The following is a 21,477-nucleotide window of genomic DNA, read 5'->3' as shown; positions in this document are numbered from 1 at the left end:
CATCCTTTGCCAACTTGAAGTCTGTGCTGTTTGAATCTGCTTATGTTCCTCTCATGCTCTCTCAGTAAAACTCATGGCCTTCATACCACTCCAACCCTTGAAATGACTGTGGGAAATAATTGATCAAGGAGTAAAATCATATCTTGGTGCTGGAATGTGTATGCTACACAATTATTTTCATTTCAGGATAACATATATAACCTCGAATTTTAAGTTCAGCAGAATAGGCAATGTACTCATATTTGTTTAGAGGGCAGGGCCATTAAAGGCGACTGTTTTTTTCTTATTTGAATTGGATAAAATTGTAATATATCCTTTACGTCACAGTAGCACCCTAGTGGTTATCGTATTGCATTAGTTACATGAATTTTGGGGGAACATTATACGGTATATATTGCCTCCAGTAAACACACCAGTCATGCTTATGGTTACATAGTCAGCGCCAGGAAATTTAGGATGACATTCCCTGCAGGTTAGTAATTCTACCCATTATTTATATTGGTTTGATTTGAAACGAGATGAAGCTAAGTATTTTTGAAGACTTTTCTGACAGAATTCTAGGAAAGCCAGAGAATGAGTATTTAAAGTAGGTTAAATATCTTTGGATTTTTTTTTTTTTTGAGAATCACCTAAATTTTAGTCATGATGTCAAATCATTGAGAAAATGAAGAAAAGACTTATTCAGAACATAAGGTACAGACATGTCTCATCTATAAATTAAAACCACTCATAAATAAAAATCTATCTTGGATGTATATTTACAGCCTGCTTTAGGGAAACGAAATGATCCTAATTCTTAAAAAATGAAGAAAAGAATTAGAAATGAGGCTGTGACAGAGGGAGCTCAAGCAGATGTGGAAATTGTGGAACATCATCTTGGCAGCTGGAGTGGCCTCACCAGCTGGATGTCTTCTGACAGTGGGAATTTATCATGTTTAAGCCACAATACAGAAGTTAGTACTTGAAGATGGTTGTCATAACAGTGCAAGATTTTGATGCAAACACTAGATGATGGTAATGAACTTGACCAACAAAGTCTTTGCTGTCATAATGAATTAAGACCAGATTATTCTGAGCTTCTAAAATATCATCTTACTTCTAAGAACGTCAAAGTATTCTATGCCTTATAACTTATTTACCTTGGGAGGAAACAGTGATATAAAGAGGCTAGTAATGGAGACTACTACTGGACCACACTTTTTTATTTTGTTTCATAATCTACACTTATCTGTATTCCCCACTATTAGAGGGTCTCTGCACCTAGAATCCAGGAAAGACAATAAAAGTACAGAGAAAAACCAAAGTCACTAACTTTTTATTTTTATTTTTTGGTTTTGCTTTTTGTTTTTTAACTAGTTTAGGAATGATATATGACAAGGAAGGATTACACAGGCTCCTAATCTATGAAACGAATCCTACTTAGTTCACAGATTGGTGTATTAGCTAAATGAGATACGTGCTGATTTTGAGTCATGGATACTTGATGTATATCAGCTTTATTTTCTTTTCCCACTTAAGCAGTGTGCTTCTCTGTCAGTTACAAAAAATCACTGCCAGCAATGTGAAGAGACAGTAGCTGTGTGACTTTGGGAAAGTTATCTAAACCTAAAGGAGTTGGATTATTGAGGATATCAAATAGGTTTCAGTGCTCATGCATCCTTTCCATTGGAATATTTCAGGAACTGTGACCTAGTTCCATGCTCTGATAGCAGCAATGCAAGCCATGCGTCATGAGGAGCAAAGAACACTCTTGGGTCCTATTTCTGCCATTGGGGGGCCAGATGAGTTCCAAGACTATTTCTAGATCTATGACTCTGCCTTTCTGTTTGTACCATTGGTTAGTTCTTCTCTGTCCACTTCCAACCTTTTAAATTGCCCTAAAACATTCTAAGTCTTTTGGAATGTTTTCCAAATTTTTTTCCTCATTTTCCTTATGACAACTAATAGAATTTTCTCTCCCTTTTTCATGCCTTATGTTAGGGATTATCTGAAAGTAATATTATCATATTTGTCAAGAATAAAATCGGTTGAAAACAATGTCAATTATTTAACATGAAAGCTCAGAAAATTATCACTCAATGTGTTTTCTTAATATTAAAAAAATGCACAAAAATGATTTATTTTCCCTGAGTAAAAGGGCTGTCAAGGTAGTGAAATCACTAGAATGTAAGCTTTGAGGATGGCAAGAACTTCTGTTGTGAAGAGTGCTTTGAACAAAGTAGGTGTTCATTAGCATTTGTTGAGTGAATCAAATAGTGTCTGCTGAATCACGTAGGAGAGATTCTTAGAACATCTTTTGCCTTGAGAATCTCAGACAATGTGGTTTGAGCAAAAGCTAAAAGTCAGTGCCTTCATTTAGAGAACAAATCTATTTATGTTCATTCATGGAATTGCATTCATGAAAGGTATTTAGATGTTTCCCTATACCATAGATCTCAAACCTTATTTTGCTTCCAATGACACCTTCTGGCTGGTGACAAATGTTAACTCCAAGATTTTTACCTTTTTCTGCCCCAGAAGCAATATTCTAAGTGCTATAACAGAGTTGTATCCTAATGGCCATGGGAAGTCAGAAGAGATAATTTCAATTAATGAATTAATTTCAATTAATAATGAACAAAATGTGGCATCACATGATTGTTATGAGGAATATCTAGTACAAGTAGTTTTGACAAGAAATTCTTAAAAATTTTATAGAAATTACTGTGTCCTTATTTTTTGGGCCATCACAATATGACTCATCATTTATGCTATTAGATTCAATACAGTTTAATCCAATGAAAATGAAATGAGCACCTACCTGAAGCCTAGCTCTGTTAAATGTGGCTGGGGTACAAAGAAGTATAAAATATGATTAGGGTACATCATATGATTACTCTTTTGTTAGGTTCCTTTTCTAAATGTGTTTATGTTGACTTTATACTTGGCATTAAACTGTGTTTGTGTTAAGCCATTATAAGAATTATTATTGCTTCTCTTTTTCCCTAGAAAAAAGTGTTCTGCAAATACATAAGTTCAAAAAATAATATGAAGTATATATGATGTATCGCAAAAGCAATAAAATTTTTTTGATAAACATATAATACATAAATATATGTCCTGCTACCATGAAAATATGTAACTTTAAGATCCTGGTAATTAATATATTTTCAATTGCTGTATGTTTCAAACAATTTTTAAAAATTGACAAGAAAGTCTAATAGCTCAAGAAAATAAATAGCACTGGCTTGATTTTACAAATGAACTTGCTGAGAATTCCTTTTGTTATACACTAAAGAGACATTTCAAAGAGACGTATGTCAGTTGCTGTCTAGGTGAGGGCAGATTCAGAAAGGGACATTTTTAAAAAAATAGTGGGTGCTTTTGTGAAGTTGCAGTTTCCAACCGGATTCAAACCTTTTGGCGTTGGTTTAACATATTGTGTTCATGTTCACATTCATTTATGCTTCGCAGAATTCAACTTCCTGTTTTGAAGGGCAAAAAAATGCTAAGAACCTCTAGTAAAAAAAAGCTAAAAACCTCGAGTTTTAAAAAAAGACTCACAAGGCTTTTGAATGTCAAATGGCTCTTACAGAGAAATATTTGATGAGTTAAGTGTAAAAAAATAAGAAACATATGGATTAAATTTCACTGAAAATGCACATGGGCTTAAAAATTAGGGGAGAAAGTACTTGGCAAAATGTGGTTTTGGTTTTGCCAAATCCAAAGTTTGAGAATAGGTTAAGACATTGAACAAACCCGAACCATACCTGGCTTTGGCTATCTGCTAGCCTGTCATCTACAAAAGCCTTTTGATGAGGCCTTGTTTTTCTAAAACTGCTGATGACACTTGAACTTGCCTGTGACGTCCTCTAGTGCTTCTCTAGGCCGGCTAGCTTGACTATGTACCTTACAGTTCCATACTTTGTTAATAGATTTATTGTGACAGAATTTAAAATTGTAAACTTTTACTAATGAAGAAATTAGTCTAAGACATGATTGTGTTATTGATTCAATGGATATTATATTTAAGTATATAAATTAAATATTTATAAAACTGAATTATTTTTATCAATGGTATATTTGTTTTATATAAAATTTAAATATTTAAATGCTACTACACTTAAATATTTTACTCGATTATAGTTCAAATGTATTAACATTTATAGTACTTGAGCATATCCCATAAATTCCAGTTTTGGACCAACCAGAACACCCTTTTCGTTCTTCTCTTCTGATGCCTAACATTTCCATCTTTTACTGTGGTTATATATATGCATATCTTCTCTTGCCTCTTAAACTTAAAACTCATTTTGCAAAGAATCTGTGTCTCATTTGTATTCTTATCTGTCAAAGATATCTATACTAGTACATCTAAATAAATAACTTTAAATGAAAGTTGTTGCATATATGGAAAAAGTTTTATAAAAATATTTTAATAGACAGTTTTTAAAAAATGAACTATTATACCATCTTGTCCAGAGCTCTCTCTTCTAAATTCCTTGTATATTCATAAGCAGTATAATTTTACCTTTGACTTGACTAAAACTACCTTATACCCAGTTGTGGTCAATAACAGGTTTATATAAATTTCCAACATCACAACCTCAATAAAATAAATGTATGTCTAAAAACTATGCAACAGGTATATAATATATAATAAATGATATAAACAGTTTGTATTGCCTTTTTTTCTCTCCCTTTCTTTGAAGACAATGCAGCAGTAAGTTTATATTATGAGTAATTAAAACTCCTCTGAAATACATACAACGTTTACTCGCACAGTGAACAGGGCTTTTAATAAATGAACACCCATTCACTTTGCAAGCAGTGGTGTAATGTGCCTACATTTTAATTATACACATATTCAAAAGTTCCAAGTCTCTCTGCAGTGCTGTCCACATTTCATGCTGGAGACACTTGGCCAAGACTCGATTCCTATGTCCTACAGGGTTACATATGATGTGGCTCCTCTCCCACTGGGTTGCACAGGATATGAGCTGGGTCCTGGCTGCTTCTGAAACAAGAATGAGAGAAGCTCTTGTGGAGTGAATTTAAAAAGAGAGAAAAAACCTCTCTCTGGCATTGAAGTCATTGGAAGTTTGGCATGTCTAACTGGGAGTAGACGTTGGCTCACAGAACTGAGAGATAGCTAAACAAAGATTTGTTCAATTTGATAAACTCCCTGGCTAAGACCGCCTTGCCAACTTTCTTTCTAAAGCAACTTTTCACAGCTGAGTTGTAAAACCTTGAAAATCAAGAGTTTGTAATGGAAAGGCTGACAGATCCAACTAATGTGAAGTTGTACCAACGAAGCATTGCTATCATATTTTATAACTGAGAAGTTTATAGAAAGGAATGGTACATTTGCTTCATGGGGTCCATTTCCTTTGCTAAAAACTACCAAATGTCCTCATGGTAGACTCCTTCCCACTTAGAATTGTGTACACACACACACACACACACACACACACACACACACACACACACACACACACATATACAATTCTCTCTCTATATATGAATAGAAATGTTAAAACTACTAGTTTCCTGTGAGGCTTGAAAGAAACTGTTGCTTCATTCTATATTCTGGTTTTAAATTTGATAAAGAAAATTCAGATCCTGCCATTGGTGCCTCAATATTTATTATTTATTGTTGGAAAACTGTTCAACTTTTTAGCAAATTTACCAAAAGTGATATTCATAGAGAGAAACCTTCTTTGTGACTTTTAAGCAAATGAAAAAATTTACTCTATTATTAAAGTGTCTATTGTGGGTCAGTAAGTGAAAGAAAATTTCAATGCAAAAAGTTACCATCATCTTAAGGATGGTATAATCTTTGTACAGTATGTGAATACAAAGTTCCATTTATACCCTTTTTTGAATTTGTATTGCTTTTTTGTTAATCCTTAAGTTTTATTTTATTTTTATGACCATATTTCACACACACTGAAATTGGATTTCATCAAAAATCATGTTTAAAGACCACAGGAATACTGAGGAAATAATTATGAAAATAATAAACTACGTTGTTACTTATCCCTCTATGATAGCTGAAAGTTGACATTTGGATTTCTGAGAAAATCAAGATGCTTTAAATATATATTAAATGCTAGAAAAATCTGATGGGTATAATTTATCTAATTTTCATGAATGAAAAATGATTACTTGAGACGCCAAAGAAAGATTGGTTGGTCAAACATAAGCCTTTTGTTTTTTCATTTTGAGTAAAGATCTTTACTTGGTATGTGGGTACCTTAGCAGAAAGGAGAAGTTACAGTTAACAAATTAATGAAAACCAAGTGATGCCTTTGAAGAATTCTTAAGTGAACCTTAACCAATGCCTTGGGCTACATGTTCAATGTGAACAAAAAAATTAAGGTGAACTGGCCACTGCTACTAAGAGTCAATTGACAGAATGCATGGGTCATTAATTTTGTGTCCTTTGTTTTGTCAGTGTGTTTTCGTGAGGCCTGGTAAAGAAAGTAAAACCACTGATGCTGAAAATTGTCTGCTCTGTAGCTCATTTCCCCTCCCAGCATGCACTGACCCAAGGGAGTGGGCTTTGGGTTGCCTGCCCCCATTTCCCTTCCAAACACTGCTGGCTCCTGCAAGTTTGAGGACAGATCCTTTGGGTTGGTGGTGTGGCTAATTCTTTGCAAGTTTGTGCTTAATCGTATGCAGAAAGTAAGTACCAATAAAAATGCGATGTCTGCTTACAACGTTTTCTTGTATTTTAAAAATAAATCCTGAAACAGGCTCTGCAACTTCACTCCCATTCAATTATGGGAAGAGAAAGTGTGAAATTTAAATTGGTTTATTCACCTTGATTCCCTGTTGTTTCATTACCAGTAGCCCCTAAGGGCCAACTTCTGGCTTTTTGTGCCATGAATGAGTAATAATACTTATAAAATGCCCATAATACTGGGGTGGCATGCTAGGGTTCTATCTGGCTTTAAATTATGTTCTAAGATATTGTGCCCTAAATGATATTGCTTATCAACAATTCTGTAATTCCATATCAACGCAATACAGACCCTATTGCATTTTATTACCACAAAACATTATTTAAAAACAGATTTTTAAGGATCAAAGGTTTAAAAACTCATTGCTATATCAGGCTAGATTTTTCAAATCTCAGCAACACTTTTATGGTCCTCCATGTAGAAAGGATGTAGATTGGCCTAAATTGGAGTAACTATACCTCTCCCTTTAGCAGGGAGCCAAGGAAGACTTGCAGACAAACAAACAATAAGCAAACAATATTTGTAGGCTTTCTTGACTAAACTGTTTACAGTAGTGCAGAAATTATAGAATTTTGTGTTGTTGTGTCCTTTTCATTGGATATTTATGTCTGCATGCTTTGCTTCTCAATAGCATGTTGGTGGCACTAGATGTTGGCTCTAGGGGTAACTTGGATGTAATCAGAAATGGTTCTTCATTATGGTGGTTTCTTTACCATTTTTTATAAGTAGTTATTATTTATTCATTTTATTTGGTACACATTTAGGTGTTTGCTCATCCATTCATTCACTCACTTACTCATTCAGCAGTTATACCACATACATAGTAGGTGCTAGGTAGACAAAGGTAAATTAGATAATTGCTAGACAAAGAAATCTCAGTTTTGTGGGCTATCACACATGTAAGTAGGTATGATACATTATGGACTATGCTAGAAGGTAGGGCATTTGGGAAAGAGGGAGAGCCTGGAACCCTGCCTATAGATGGGCTAATGAATGGAGAGATGAATGTACTTGTTATTCGTCTGCTAGGGTTACCATAACGAAATACTGTAGACTGGCAGTCTTAAACAACTGAAATTTATTTCCTCATAGTTCTGGAGCCTCGAAGTCCAAGATCAAAGTGTTGGTAGGCTCGGTTTCTTCTGATATCTGTCTCCTTGCTTGCAGATAGCTGCCTTTTTACTATGTCCTCTTTGCATTGTCTTTCCTCTGTGCTTGCATGCCTCTGGTGTCCTCTCTTTGTGTCCAAGATCTCTCTTCTTATAGGACACCAGTCAGATTGTATTACGGCCCACTCTAATGGCCTTATTTTAACCAATCACTTTTTAAATGTCCTATCTCCAAATACAGTTATATTCTGAGACAATGGGGGTTGGGGCTTTAACAAATGAATTTTAGGAGGACACAATTCAGCCAATAACAGAACTGAAAGAAAAGATGAATGGAGAGAAGAAAGGAGAGATGTCAGATGGACAGGAGACAAAACAGAATTCCCAGAATAATGCCTAGATATCCTTAAACATGTTTGTTATACCATGAGTAGAAATTGTAGACTAAGAATTTATGCAATGCATAACTGAAAGGTAGAATTAGAGTTTTCTATTTTATTTGATAATTAAGCATCTACTATATGCAAACCAATGAACTAGGCTTTGCTTTGGGAAGACACAATAAAGTAGCAAAAGCAGATCATTTAGGTGCTACCAATCTGCTGAATTTCTCCATCTTCATCAGAGGTTCTCAATTCTGGCTACAATTACAATTACCCACATAGATTCCAGTTAATTAGTTTTGGGTGATTTTCCCAGATAATTTTAATGCACTTCTAGTGATGTTACATGGTTTAAAATATGTTTAAAATTCCATATGCATGCATAAGGAACAATAATAATAATAGCTAATATATTGCTTTTACACTGTGTCAGGGACTATTCTAAGCTCTTACATATTTTATGTTACTTAATTTTCACAAGTCTGTGACATAGGTATTATTATGACAGTTCTCATTTTAGAGGTGAGAAAATTGAGCAGCTAGGTAGTGCAACTGGGCAGAAGTCACCTAACTGCTATCATATTGACTAAGTTCTAGTTTAACTGAATTCCACCACATTTTTAGCAAAGTAATTTAAAGAAAAGTACTTTTTGTGTAGACATAGTCTTAGTGTCCAAATACTCAGTTTAAATGTTTATATGTCAGTTTATATGTCAATAAATTTTTTCTTTTTAAATTTATCAGCGTCAAAAGTACTACAGAATATCAGTCACATTTTAGGGATTGTGGACTAAGCATGTAGTGAGTGTTTAATAAATTTAATGCCTAAACTGCTACAATTTTTGAAAATTGTTTCAAGGGATAAACTTAAAACATGTTACATCATTACACTGAAGTACCTTGTTAATCCCTGAATAAGAAAATTAGGTAGGTGATTAGCTTTTTTTTCCCTACAAGGATCTCTTTAGATGGGAGGCTACTGCCAGAGAAATGGGTGTGTGTTTTCCAATATTATTCATAGAGCCTGGAGCTGGCACATTTAATAAACAAAGAACTGACTGGCTGTCTTTCATATAAAGAGACAGCTTAATGCAAAGAACAACAGAAATAAGGATCAAATACATGAAAGGAGAAGAAAATACATGAAAAGTGTATATGTACTGTCTCAGTTAATAGATGAGATTATTTAATTAACCTTAACTGGGATATGATAGAATGTAAATTATTTCAAAGAGTAACAGTCTGGTGTGCTGCATCTTACCAAAGTGAACCTGTGACAGCTGTGGCTTGGGATGTACCTGTTGATCAAGACTCTTCCCTGAGACATGCGGTGTCATCTGTTGATAAAGGTCTTGGGAAAAATATACAAACACAGTCTTTCGGCCTGACAATGCCAGCCACTTTACTAGCCCAATTTTGTATTTATGTAACTTCCAATTGTGTTCTTTAAGAGGACACATTAATAGCTTGTTCAATTGCCTTAATGATCTATCAAAGCCAAAACTGTTTTATCTGGTAATGCTTTTAAATAAATAGTAGTTAAAATTATTTTTTTCCAATCAGGCTCAAAACCTTCCCCCATGATATGAGTTACTTTTGGAAAATATTATATTTTAATTGCATGGTTGCTTATTATCTATAAATCAGAATTAAGGTCAATATCTAAAATCATTACATTGACTCCAAAAAGAAATGTTCACTTTTATTTGGAAAAAAAAATGCTCTGGCAGACAAGCAGGGACCTACCAGATGGAGGAGGCTGTGCCACATGGATTATAAGTTTTTCCCTCTATTCTTATTGATGTCTAAAGTTGAACAGGTTCCATCTGTCCACTCCCAATAATGAATAGCGACTTTTTATTGTAAAGGTAACAAATTCCATATAGGGTAAATTAATTCAGGCATATAATGAAATGTGCAAGACTCAATGCTCTGTACTGTATAGATTTTGAGGATTATGTAGGGAAGTGTGGAAATCCAATACAATCTCTAGAGCAGAGCATATTTTTACTTGGGAAGGGCACTACAAAAATTCTCTCCCAAGCCTTCAGTTTTGTTCTCCTCTAGGGATTAAAAATCTGCATGATGGATTGTAAGAATTGTTTGAATCTGATTAATTTTGAAAAAATATTAGTTCTATGAAAATGATTATTTAAAACTAACCAATTTCCTATCACCCATAGTAAAATATTTTCCTATCACTATAGTAAATAATAGAACACTAAGCCACCTTTCTCATGTGTTGACTACTGTCTAAATCCAGCTTGTCAAATGTAATACATAGATAATGTTTTAAAGTGTTTTTATTCATAGCTTTGGCCTTTTTGAGGCTAACTCCTCTGGTTTGAATTTTTTCTTCTATCTTGTGGCAAGGATGGTGGCTTTTCTACATTTAACCCTACTGTGACTAATCTGTTGCTTTTTACGTATTTCATTATTGATGCTATTATTATTAATGATACATATACTTTATAATAATAACAAATATTATTTAAGTTTTGCATATTTTAAATTATCTTTGTGGGACTAAATCATCAATCTGTCTCTTGTTAAATGGGTACTCAAAACACTTCCAATGGAAAACCAATAAAGGAGTCATACAAGTGTTTTATTGTTTAAGCAGGATTAAAATTTAAGCAGCTGTTTGGCCTGATTACTGCATATATTTTTAAGCCTTGTGTTATGTTTTGTTTTGTTTTGTTTTGCAAGGGGGCGGAGTTCTTATATACATAAACTGTTTATTGAGATAAGCTTTGAAATGGTAACTCCTTAAATAGTTAAGACACTTGGTTTTATTTTTATGTGACAATCTTTTCTTTTTGTAACTAGATTTTTTTTTTTTTTTTTTTTTTGGTCCTTCTTAAATCCGGAGTTGGAAGTTACTCTTTCTTTGCTTACAGATAATTGAAGCCGACCAAACTTGTTAAAGTCAAAACCAACAACTCTATGCTTTATTACACGCCTTTGAGTTTAGTCACCGACTCTTGTAGGTTCTGCAAATGGCACAATTTATGCAGTGGCATGTCAGAAACTTAATGCTGTAATTTTCCTCTTCCTAATGGAGAATTAAGAATCTAAAGGCCTGGGCTGTTCACATGGACCGAATCCCCACGGCTTGGGTGCAGAGGTCTCACAAAAATTTAGTAAGTGAGAAAGAGAACAAAGATTCTTAGTTGGAGGGGAAAAAAATTAGATCGCCTGTGGCTGAGAAGCTGAGGGGGACAGGTAGGCACAGTGGGGTGCAGGATAATGAGGCACATGGCAAATGTGATGCACAGATGTTAAGCCAACTGTAGCTCCGGCTCCCAAAGTTGTGCATGCCACAGCACCATGCCTCAGGGCTATGTCTACACCAGAACATTTGGAGCAGTAAACGACGGCAACATTAGGTTCAAATTAATCTATTACTCCAGAGCTGTGAAATGTTGGTTGCTTGTTTCAGGATTACATTGCCTGTGGGTGAAATGTTTTAGGTAGATTTTAATGCAAGCTCATGGCTTGCTGAGGAGATTAAGAGGAGAAAGGGAAATTAGAACAGTTAGGAGAGTTGTGGAGGGGCACATTTCTGGTTAAAGTATATGAAAAAGTATTACATATTTCACGGGCAGGTCTGGTCTCCTGTTGGCCACCTGCTGGGACTGAAATATCCCACATCATAATGAAGGCAGGTTTGCAGAAGCCTTGTAAATACTTGAGCCCTGCAATTGAAGAAGGCAGACAAAGGCGGCTTTGGGGTCTCCTGGAGACTTTTGAGGGTTAGTCCTGTCAGGCGGGTGCTCCAAATGAATTTGGTAATTTATTATTCTGCACTTGTTAAGTTGAACATGTAAAATTTTGCATTTAGGTTTTTACCCACATGAGTTTATGTAAACTCCCAAGTAACAGATAGCCTGGTGACATTTCAGAATAAGTTTCAAAGAAATCTTGTCCTCCATTTTCTGTGTTCTTTCACTGATATTAGCAGTTCCGATTTCACAAACCTGTGTGGGATTTAAACCCTGTTTTTCCCAAATGGAAAAACTAAACCTTGAATTAACATGAATTTTTTTTTTTTTTTTTTTTTTTTTTTTTTTTTTTTTTTGTCAATTAAATAGAGTTTATTCAATCAGATGAAGGGGAAAACCTGTTTGGAAGTATCTATAAAGAATTTTTTTTTTTTTTTTTTTTTTTTTTTACAATATTGTAGTTTTTCTTATAAAAACACTTAATTGAAATGCCTAAGAGCTGCCCAGCACAAAAGTCAATAAAAACCCTAGAATAGAGTTTATAGGGGTTGTCTATGTACATAATTAAATCCTTCAGGCACTTTAAAACTCTGCAAAATAAATGGTTATGCAAGAATAGCCTGCTGAGAGAAGAAATGCTTGTATCAGCTTTAAGCAGCTGCCCTGTGTTCCATGTTTCTGGGTTGGAATGAGAAAGCTATTAGAACACTGGAAGACTGCAAGCCACATACAAATCATCTTTGTTACTGACACTTGGGGGAGTACTTTATAGTGGCTGTCAAGTCCAATACAAAACATGGTTTGTGTCTGAAAAAGTCAAGTGCCATTATTTAAGAAGAAGATGTTAGTAATCCAAATAACTGAACAACATCCAGGATCTTCATTGAGTTTAGCTGCTATACAAGAAGATTTATTATTGGACCTAACTTAAGTCAATTAACATGTAGGTTTGCATTCTAGATTTGATAGAATAACAGAGGTTAATAACTTGCAATGATCTATGCTGGAATAGGAGTAAAGGGGGAGAGCTGTATTTAGATTTAATTTCACCTTTCTTTAGGGAATACTGTTTGAGGGGATGGGATTATTATGGGGGGCAAAGGAAGGAGTTCTAAAGGGGGGGAAAACATGCAAACAGTCTCATGAATGTAACCAATAGAAAAATTGTAGGTTTGTTTCTTTCCCTGGCCCTCAGAGTTATGATAAATGATAGCACAAGGAAAAGATAACCTACCATGAGAGTAGGATCACCAAGGCCAAATACTAAAACTCCCAGCTGACTGGCTCATACACTGCAGCCTCTGTTCGTGTTTATTTTTTCTGCTCACTCTTGGTTTCGTCAATCAGTATGATAGACGATAAGTCCTGACTAGAGCAGCCCGCGTCCTGCTCTCTCACGGTGGGTAGCATGTTGTGGTTGGCGCCGAGCAGGCGGAGGATCGCCCGCATCAGGAGCACCGAGGGGATGAGGTTCGGAGCAGTCTTCCAGCAGCCGTCCTTGGAGAATAGCAGGCAGGAGCGTTATCAGTGGAGAGTGGAGCTGCCAAGAAACTGACCACACATGAGTAGCTTTGTTTGGGTAGAGTCTAAGGGGGTTGTAGCACACAGACTTGAGACACTTTCTGTTAAATCATCCCTGGTTTTAAGTGTTAAAAGAAAGCTTGTTCAAAAAGAAACCGTGGCTGATTGCCGCAGGCAGTCCTGTGACAAGAATCCTCAGGGTCAGGAATTTGTGGAGTTACTGTGCAGAGGTGCGAATGGACCTCAGTTAAAGAAGGAAAGAAAGAAGACGCCTCTCTTGGTCTACCGTTTACTTCTCAACTGCCTTCTAATGTGCAAAACGACATTAAAAATGCCTTGAAAAGAAATCTGTAAACACAATGAGGAGCTTCAGTTAGCTGGTGACATATGAAACACTGCTCAGTTAGCCAACAGCTCATCAGATAAATGGAATTTCCTGAATGCTATTCGCAGATCACTAATGTTGTTTATCTACTCGCTCAGCTCTAATACTTTTTACATTTCATTCTAGGAGAAGATTTTTACTTTCTCTCACACATCGGAAACTTTTAGAAAAATTTTAGGATCACTAATTTTTTGAAACTCATTTTATAGAAACTCGGAGGCTGTAAAAAATTAAGAATGTTCCAACCTGATTCACTGAGGTAGCCAATGTGAAATTGTTTTGATATCTTGTGATGCAACATTGGTCAAACATTTCCTGTTCAACATTTTTTCCCCCTGGGTATTAGTGGTTCTTTTCTCAAGAACCAATGCTTCTGAAATCTGGTGCTATTTTTGTAAGAAATTTTGAGTAAGTGATTAGCACACCTTCCCCCAAAGAAACGCTTCTTGATAAAGAAAGTAAGGTAAACATGACAGTTCTCTTTGTGTAGATATTTTTTTCTCCATTTTAGAAATTACACTGATGTGCTAAGGAATGTTTCTTCTTACCTTAAGGTACATTGCATAAACAAAATGAATACTTTCTGATTCCAACTCTTTATACCTGGTGTTATTACTTATAACTGCTGATGTATGTTAAGGTGAAACTTAACACTGGAATATTAGTTTTATTTCAGTTAATTATGTTACTAAGAGCTCATGAACCCTAAGATTTAGGGTTGGTCTGTTTCTAGTTATCCTGCCAAGTTTTTTACTTGATGGAGGGGGTCTGTTTCATTCTACTTGGCCTCTCCACCTTTGTAACCCCTGGTTTCCTCTTTTCCTGAATCACAAGTTTACGTTCTCCCCTTCTGTGAGAAGATTGAGCACTTATTCAACTCCAGAATGACTATGGTCACAAAATATCAACAGTGATTTTTAATAGATCTTTGCCTATCAAAATATTGTTGCTGAATAATAGGGTAGAGGTAGTTGTGGTTGCTGATAGGAAGGAATCTGACTATTAATAAAAAGCAGACAAGGGTCTTGAAACAGTACTTCCACTGTTGCAATTTAGACACTTTATATTACTTTATTTAGTGCAACACCTGCAGCTACTCACATTGCTGGTGGCTGAAATAATCCAGGTCCACACGGAGAGAGTATTACAATTTCATTGTGCTATTTGTGCTTACTGTTTAAGCCTTTCTCACAGGAGAAAGCATTAGCTAAGTGTACAGTAGATAATAAAAAGGGGGATTTGGGCTCATCTGTTCCCCTTAAATCTGTCTAATAAAATCTCCCTTTGTAATTAGCGTTTGACTCCTTTTCTCCGCTGGCTGGCATCTGGAGGTGTGTAGTGGCACAAACTGGCACTTGTTGAAGTTTTTTCAACTGTCCCCATGTTTCATGGTTTTATGGATTATGCCTTCTTCTGAGCCTTGGAAATAGTATACACTTCCTAAGCTCCACTTCTGCAGATCCTTTAATAGATTTCGGATGGAAGATGTTTGCAATCTCAACAGGAGAAAGAGGGTGCCTCATTTTAAGGCAATAATAACAAGCCATTCTTCATCTTTAATTGACAGCCTAATTTAGAATTCAGCTGGGTCCCTTTTAGTGATGCTGTATTTTAATTTCAACCCCAAATGCTGATAATCATGAATCCAAAGGCACAGTCTATAAAAAGTTCAAGTTAAGCAAATTTCTTACATAGGCATAAAGATATAGGGTGGTGATGGGGTGTCTAGCTGAAACCAAACTAGAGGTGATTTCTTCCTCATCTATGTTGAAACAGCTCAGAGTTCAGAGGATTCATACCCTTCTGACTTTAATTGCCCTGGGCCCACTGAGGCAAAGCAATGGTGCTCTATTTGTTTGAGGGTCAAAGAGGCAATCACAAAGGCCTTCAGAATATTTTCAAACATTTGGGGGAGATAAACAGTGTTCAGACATTTTGTAATCATAAAACTAGTTTCTAGATAGTTGTCTAATTTCCTAAACTATGCTTGCTGAAGTTTATTTGGTTATTGAAACATTAAGCTTAACCAGTCATGTTCTTTCTACTTTATGAAAATGTAGACAGGAAATTATCAGCAAATTGCTCGTTTAGAATTAAAGACAGGAAATGAACTTCAGCAGTTGAATTCTTGTAGTAAAAAGCTTCTACCTACAGCCTAAGTAAAGCCAGCAAACCTTGTTTTTATTTTTAAGTCTGGGCTTTTTATATCAACACAATAGAATTAGATACTCTGTCCTATTTCTCCTCAAAATTTTCATGTTGCTTTTTACAATATGCACAACTATTTCTGTTACTAATTTCCTTGTAATTTTAACTGGTGTTTCTAGTCTTTACTTATTTGGAAAAAATACCATTTTTTTGGGATCACATTGATAGATCAACGTAGGATATGATGCAGAAATAGTAACTTTACTAATTTATTTATTAGGACATCAAAAAAATTAAACATCTCTTCAATTTCCCATATTATTTTTATCTGAAATTCCAGAACTTCCTATTAAAATCTGAATTACATATATTTTAACATATATTCCTAAATAGTTAATAGGTTTCCCTCGATGTGAACTTTTCAAGCTATTCCTTTTTGATAGTTATTACTTAGAGTTTATTCTTTATATATTATATGATTAGTATGCCCAATATATCTGCGGTATCTACAAAATAATTCCTGTACTTAATTTTCTTTTATATTTTTGTTGCCATTTTTATTTCTCCATATATTTCAAATACTCTAATATTCTTTAAAGTTCCCCTTATTGGTATTACATTATTTAAATAAACCACAGACATAACTCTCCTCCAACAAAATGATTTGTACCACGTCTGACTATTTTGATTACCTTTAAGGAAAAATGAACTGCTTTGGATTAAATAAGAAAGAACCTCAAACTTTAGCCAAACTTTGAACCATTTACTCAACTTAGCTTGAAAAAGTTAGAAAATGCTCGTTTTGTGATTAGTTTAAATTTCATTTTTATGGCAATTCACATGTAACACTTTCAGTATTTTGGAACCCATAAAAGGCAAGAATTACTCTACATTTCCAAAAATATATGGTATTGATCTACTACTATAGCTTTATATTAAATATCTATTATGGTGAAGATGTAATATATTCAAGTAAGATTTAAACAAGTATAGGACATTCTTGGTATTTATTGGTGTTAAAGTGTTATAGGATTAAGCATATTTCACTTTAGCTCATATCAGTTTGTAATTGTTTGTCAAATAGCTGAACTGTAGATGTAAATATTCGTAGATGTTGTTCTAACACCATTTGAGGAGTGAAACTCACTTTTTATTTTTTAATGTTCAAGCTGAAATTTCCTTTGTCGAATCCTATAGATCTTATTTAAGAGAAATTTGACTTTTTATTTAGAATTGTTTTTCTGGGTCAGCTTTATGGCTTATGCAAACTTTTATAACAGAGTCCAGGGGGTAGTTTAGCTAAACCTCTGGAAGAGATTGCTTCTAAATTGTTTTATGTAGTAATTATTTTGTTCAATGGTATGTTTATGGTTTTTTGTTTGTTTGTTTGTTTGTTTGTTTTATGGTTCCTGTCTCGGTTTTCCTTACATTAATCTGAAGTGCATAGTAAGTTTTAGCTTGTGTATGCCCAAGTGTAAGATAGCTGTGGTCATTTCAGGTAGCAAAACACCAAACCTGATGCTCTCTCATGTTTAAGTAAATCTATACTAGTTTCCCAATACATGAATCCAGACATCTAATGAAAGAAATGTGGCTATATTCTAATTAACAGGAGGTCTGACTTAAATCTTAAATTCATGCTAGAGCTAGCATTTGAAGATAATTACCAACACTTATTAATTTGAGAGATTTTTGAGGAGATCTTTGTTTTTATTGGAGAAAATTTTTTTTTATTTATTATTTTTTAAATCTTAACTTCTCAATATACATTGTAGTTGATTTTCATAACCCTTTACCTGTTCAAGAAAAATATCTTAATGGTAAAGAGTAGGAAAAATGAAATTAAGTGTCAATATAGAAAACTCCAGAATAAATTTTAAAGGGTATGGGACTTGAAAAAAAATGAAAGAACTATAATTATAACTTGAAAGTTAACTAGTATGTTTACCTTAGACTTTTGCTCTGGTGTTCAAGTATGAACTGTGTTGTTTGAGGAGGGTAGTTGAATTTATGGTAGACATTTTTTTGTTTATTCAACAAATATGTTCATTTAACAAGTAGGTGCCATGTGGGTGTTCTTTTCAGTGATGGAGATTCAGTAGTTAGCACAGCAGACAAATTTCTTGCCCTCATGAAGCTTATATTCTAATGGGGAGAGACATATAGCACATCAAAGAAGAAATACTTTATATGGTGACAAGTGCTATAAAAAAAGTAAGACAGAGTTAATGGAGAGTGAGTGATTAAGGGTGATCAGCTAGCACTTAAAATACCCAATTTTATATTGGGTATGATAGTGAGTTACACAATATTTATCTGGATACAATCCTTTAGCCACTACTTAGGCAACAGCTTTGACTCCCATGCTTATGTGATAAGATTATAAATTTCAGTATTACTTATAGTAACAATGTTTTATTTTTAACTGGATTAAATTAGTACATAGTTATTTTTTTAAATGTGATTAGACGAGAGGAATATTCTCATGGGAGTTAATTCTGAGTCTTATGATAATTTTGTGTATCATAGTCAATTGTAAAAAAATTATTTTCTACTATTTGCATATCATCCTAGTGGATATTACATTATTTACTGAAGTCTTGAAGCATTTGGTTCTATGTTTCATCTACTCAGATGTAATTCAGGAAGAGCTTTATCCAGATGTTTTGTTTATTTATTCCTTAATTGCATGTATGAGACTTCAGAATTTATGAGACCATAGGTCAAGTGAAAGGTCACAGTTGAGAGGTCAAGTAAGAAGCTAAAATTTGCGAAACCAAAGAAATGACAGGACAGTGCCAAATGAAAGGTCAAAAGTCAAGTGACAGACTCAGTGTAGATGAAAGCAAGTAGTGTGTTTGTTGAACGTCTGAGCACACTAAAGTGTCTCAATATTCATGCACACAAAGTCAAAGGCTCTTAACCTTGGCATTTACAATTAACAGTAATGTGCCACTTGTTATTATATATGTTACTTATTCACAGTAAAGAATCATACATTACATAAAGGAAAAAAGTTATTTTATTCATTGATTATCATTAGTCAGGGTGACCCTATGATGGCTCTTTGAGACATACACAGAACACCCAAATTGGGGAAATTCTAAATAGCCTTTTCTTTTTGTCAGGTACAGAAAATATACACATGGCAGATCATGTGAGATATTAAAAAACTTACTTAAAAATTAGTCTGAGAATGAAGTTTTTCTCTTATAGGCTTTGGATTGATATACCTGTGTCTCTACTTATTCATTCATTTCCTCATTTGCTCATTTGTTTAACAAATATTAATTGAAAGCCAAGAAATTTTTGGTTACTTCTAATGCACCATTCTAAGGGAAAATTTACTTGTGAGAAAAAGTTTCTTCTTGAAATATCATGGCTCGGGTATCATTTTCAAGTTTTATGTACTAGCTCAAAATATATCGATAGTACTTAATTTTTTTTAAGCTAAATGGTTTGATTCTAAGACCTATGAGTGGGAGATAGAAATTATCATTTGGGGGAACTAAGAGGATGAAGACATAAGTGATCTCTCTTTTACATATATATGACATATGTTATTACTATTAGAGTAATAGTATTACTATATTATATTATACTATATTGCTATATTATAATATATTAATATAGTAATACATAGTATAATAATAGTGTACTATTACTATTATATATTCACTTATTTATTTTTTCTGTAAAGAAAATTAATTTTTTCCTTTGTCTTGGTAACAGAAACATGGAAGTCCATAGTTCTAATTTAGATATGTTGCTATTTATCCATAGAATCTATCACTATTTTTGAGAAATAGTAAACAGTATTATTTATGTCTTATTCCTCAAAGTTTTTCTTTTTTTATTGTTTGTTCCTCAAAATTATTTTTATATTTGAGGGATAGTGAACACTATTAATATACTTGGGAGGGGTGTGTGTGTGTGTGTGTGTGTGTGTGCGTGTATGTGTGAGTGCGTGTGCGTGTGCATTTGTCATTAGCAATAAATGGTTCTTTGGGGTTTAGGGGCATTTTGTCAATGGTTTGTTTTATGGGTCATACAAAGTGACCATTCTTCAAAATCTAAGCATTTAAGGGGTCTCTTCTCATATTCTAGAAATAAACAGCAACATTTTATGGCAAACTAAAAAAAAAATGAATTAATATATTAGGAATCTCTAGCTCTAAAAGAGGAATTCACTCAAAGAGGATTTGCTTTTATGTAGATCCCTATGCTTTGTGCTGATAGAGCACATTAAACTGGGTGGCTTATTTACAGGTAAAAATCTCATTGATGATAATAGAAGTCTGTGGAAAGTCAATAACAGTTTAGTCTCTACCAAACTATAAAATTGGACTTTAAATCCTAGAATAAGTACTATCATTGTCTAAAAGAAATGTTTATTTTTCCTAAGTTTTGCCTTTCATATCACTCTCATAAATTTTTTTTAATATATACTTTGAAAAGTTAAGGGCAAGCCCTGAAGGGTGAAATATTGCAAACCAATTAAAAACAACTGAAGTGAGATTCTAAAATACAGGAGTTTTCCAACTCATGAACAATATTTAGAGAGCTGGTTAATTTTAATTCCTCTGGGAACCATAAGTCTGGGCATTAATAGGCTTAGAGTGATAAAAACAGCCATATACTATGCACATATAGCTGGTATTGTCAAAAAAGAAGCAATTAGTGGCAAAGAAAGCATAAGTATGTACACATATGGTGAGCAGGTTGACAAGTAAAATACAGCCAGAAATAAGAGCCAATGACAAAAGAGAAGTGGAAGGTGGGCTACTGTTTTAACTTACTCACACAACAGCAAATAAATGATTTGCACACAAACACATCAGCCTAGTGATCTCAAATAATTAAAGAATTTGTAATAAGTTTACCAGATTTTTTAACTAGCTAAGGATCTCTAATACACAGCTTTTCGTCATTTCCTTCTCTTTCCTTTTCCTTTTTTGCCCTTCTTTCTTTCTTTTTCTTTTTTTCCCTTCTTTTCTTACTTTTTCTCTTACATTGCTTTTAAATGTCTCTCTTATCTCTAGTCTTCGTTCTTTCTCTTCCCATCGTTTCCTCGATGGCATTATTGACTAAATGGATAGTTTTATTCAATTTGCTTGATTTAAAGGTACTGAAGAATCTTGATGGAATCTAAAATGTTGATTTTTCCTAATCAAAGATAGCAATAGAGAAAGGGGCCAAATGACTCCTGACATTTCTCTCAATGGTCATCATTTGGATGACACAGACTACCCCTTTGAGGAATGGTAGAAAGCATAGTTTCTCAGGCCCCTTTCTATTTTTTCCATGCTGGGGCCTGTGTGTCCATCCTCAAAATCTGTCTCATATTCTTCTTTGATGAAAATTGTACCATTTCTATAGGAAGTTAACCTGAAGGGACACATTTAAATTTCAGTTTTTAAAAGTTATACAACTGTCACTATAAAATGTAACAGGCAGGTTATAACCTTATCTGCTATGTTA

Source organism: Cynocephalus volans, chromosome 1 (genome assembly GCF_027409185.1).
Source record: "Cynocephalus volans isolate mCynVol1 chromosome 1, mCynVol1.pri, whole genome shotgun sequence".
NCBI lineage: Eukaryota > Metazoa > Chordata > Mammalia > Dermoptera > Cynocephalidae > Cynocephalus > Cynocephalus volans.
The sequence above is the reverse complement of the archived record's forward strand: the minus strand, read 5'-3'. Positions refer to the sequence as shown.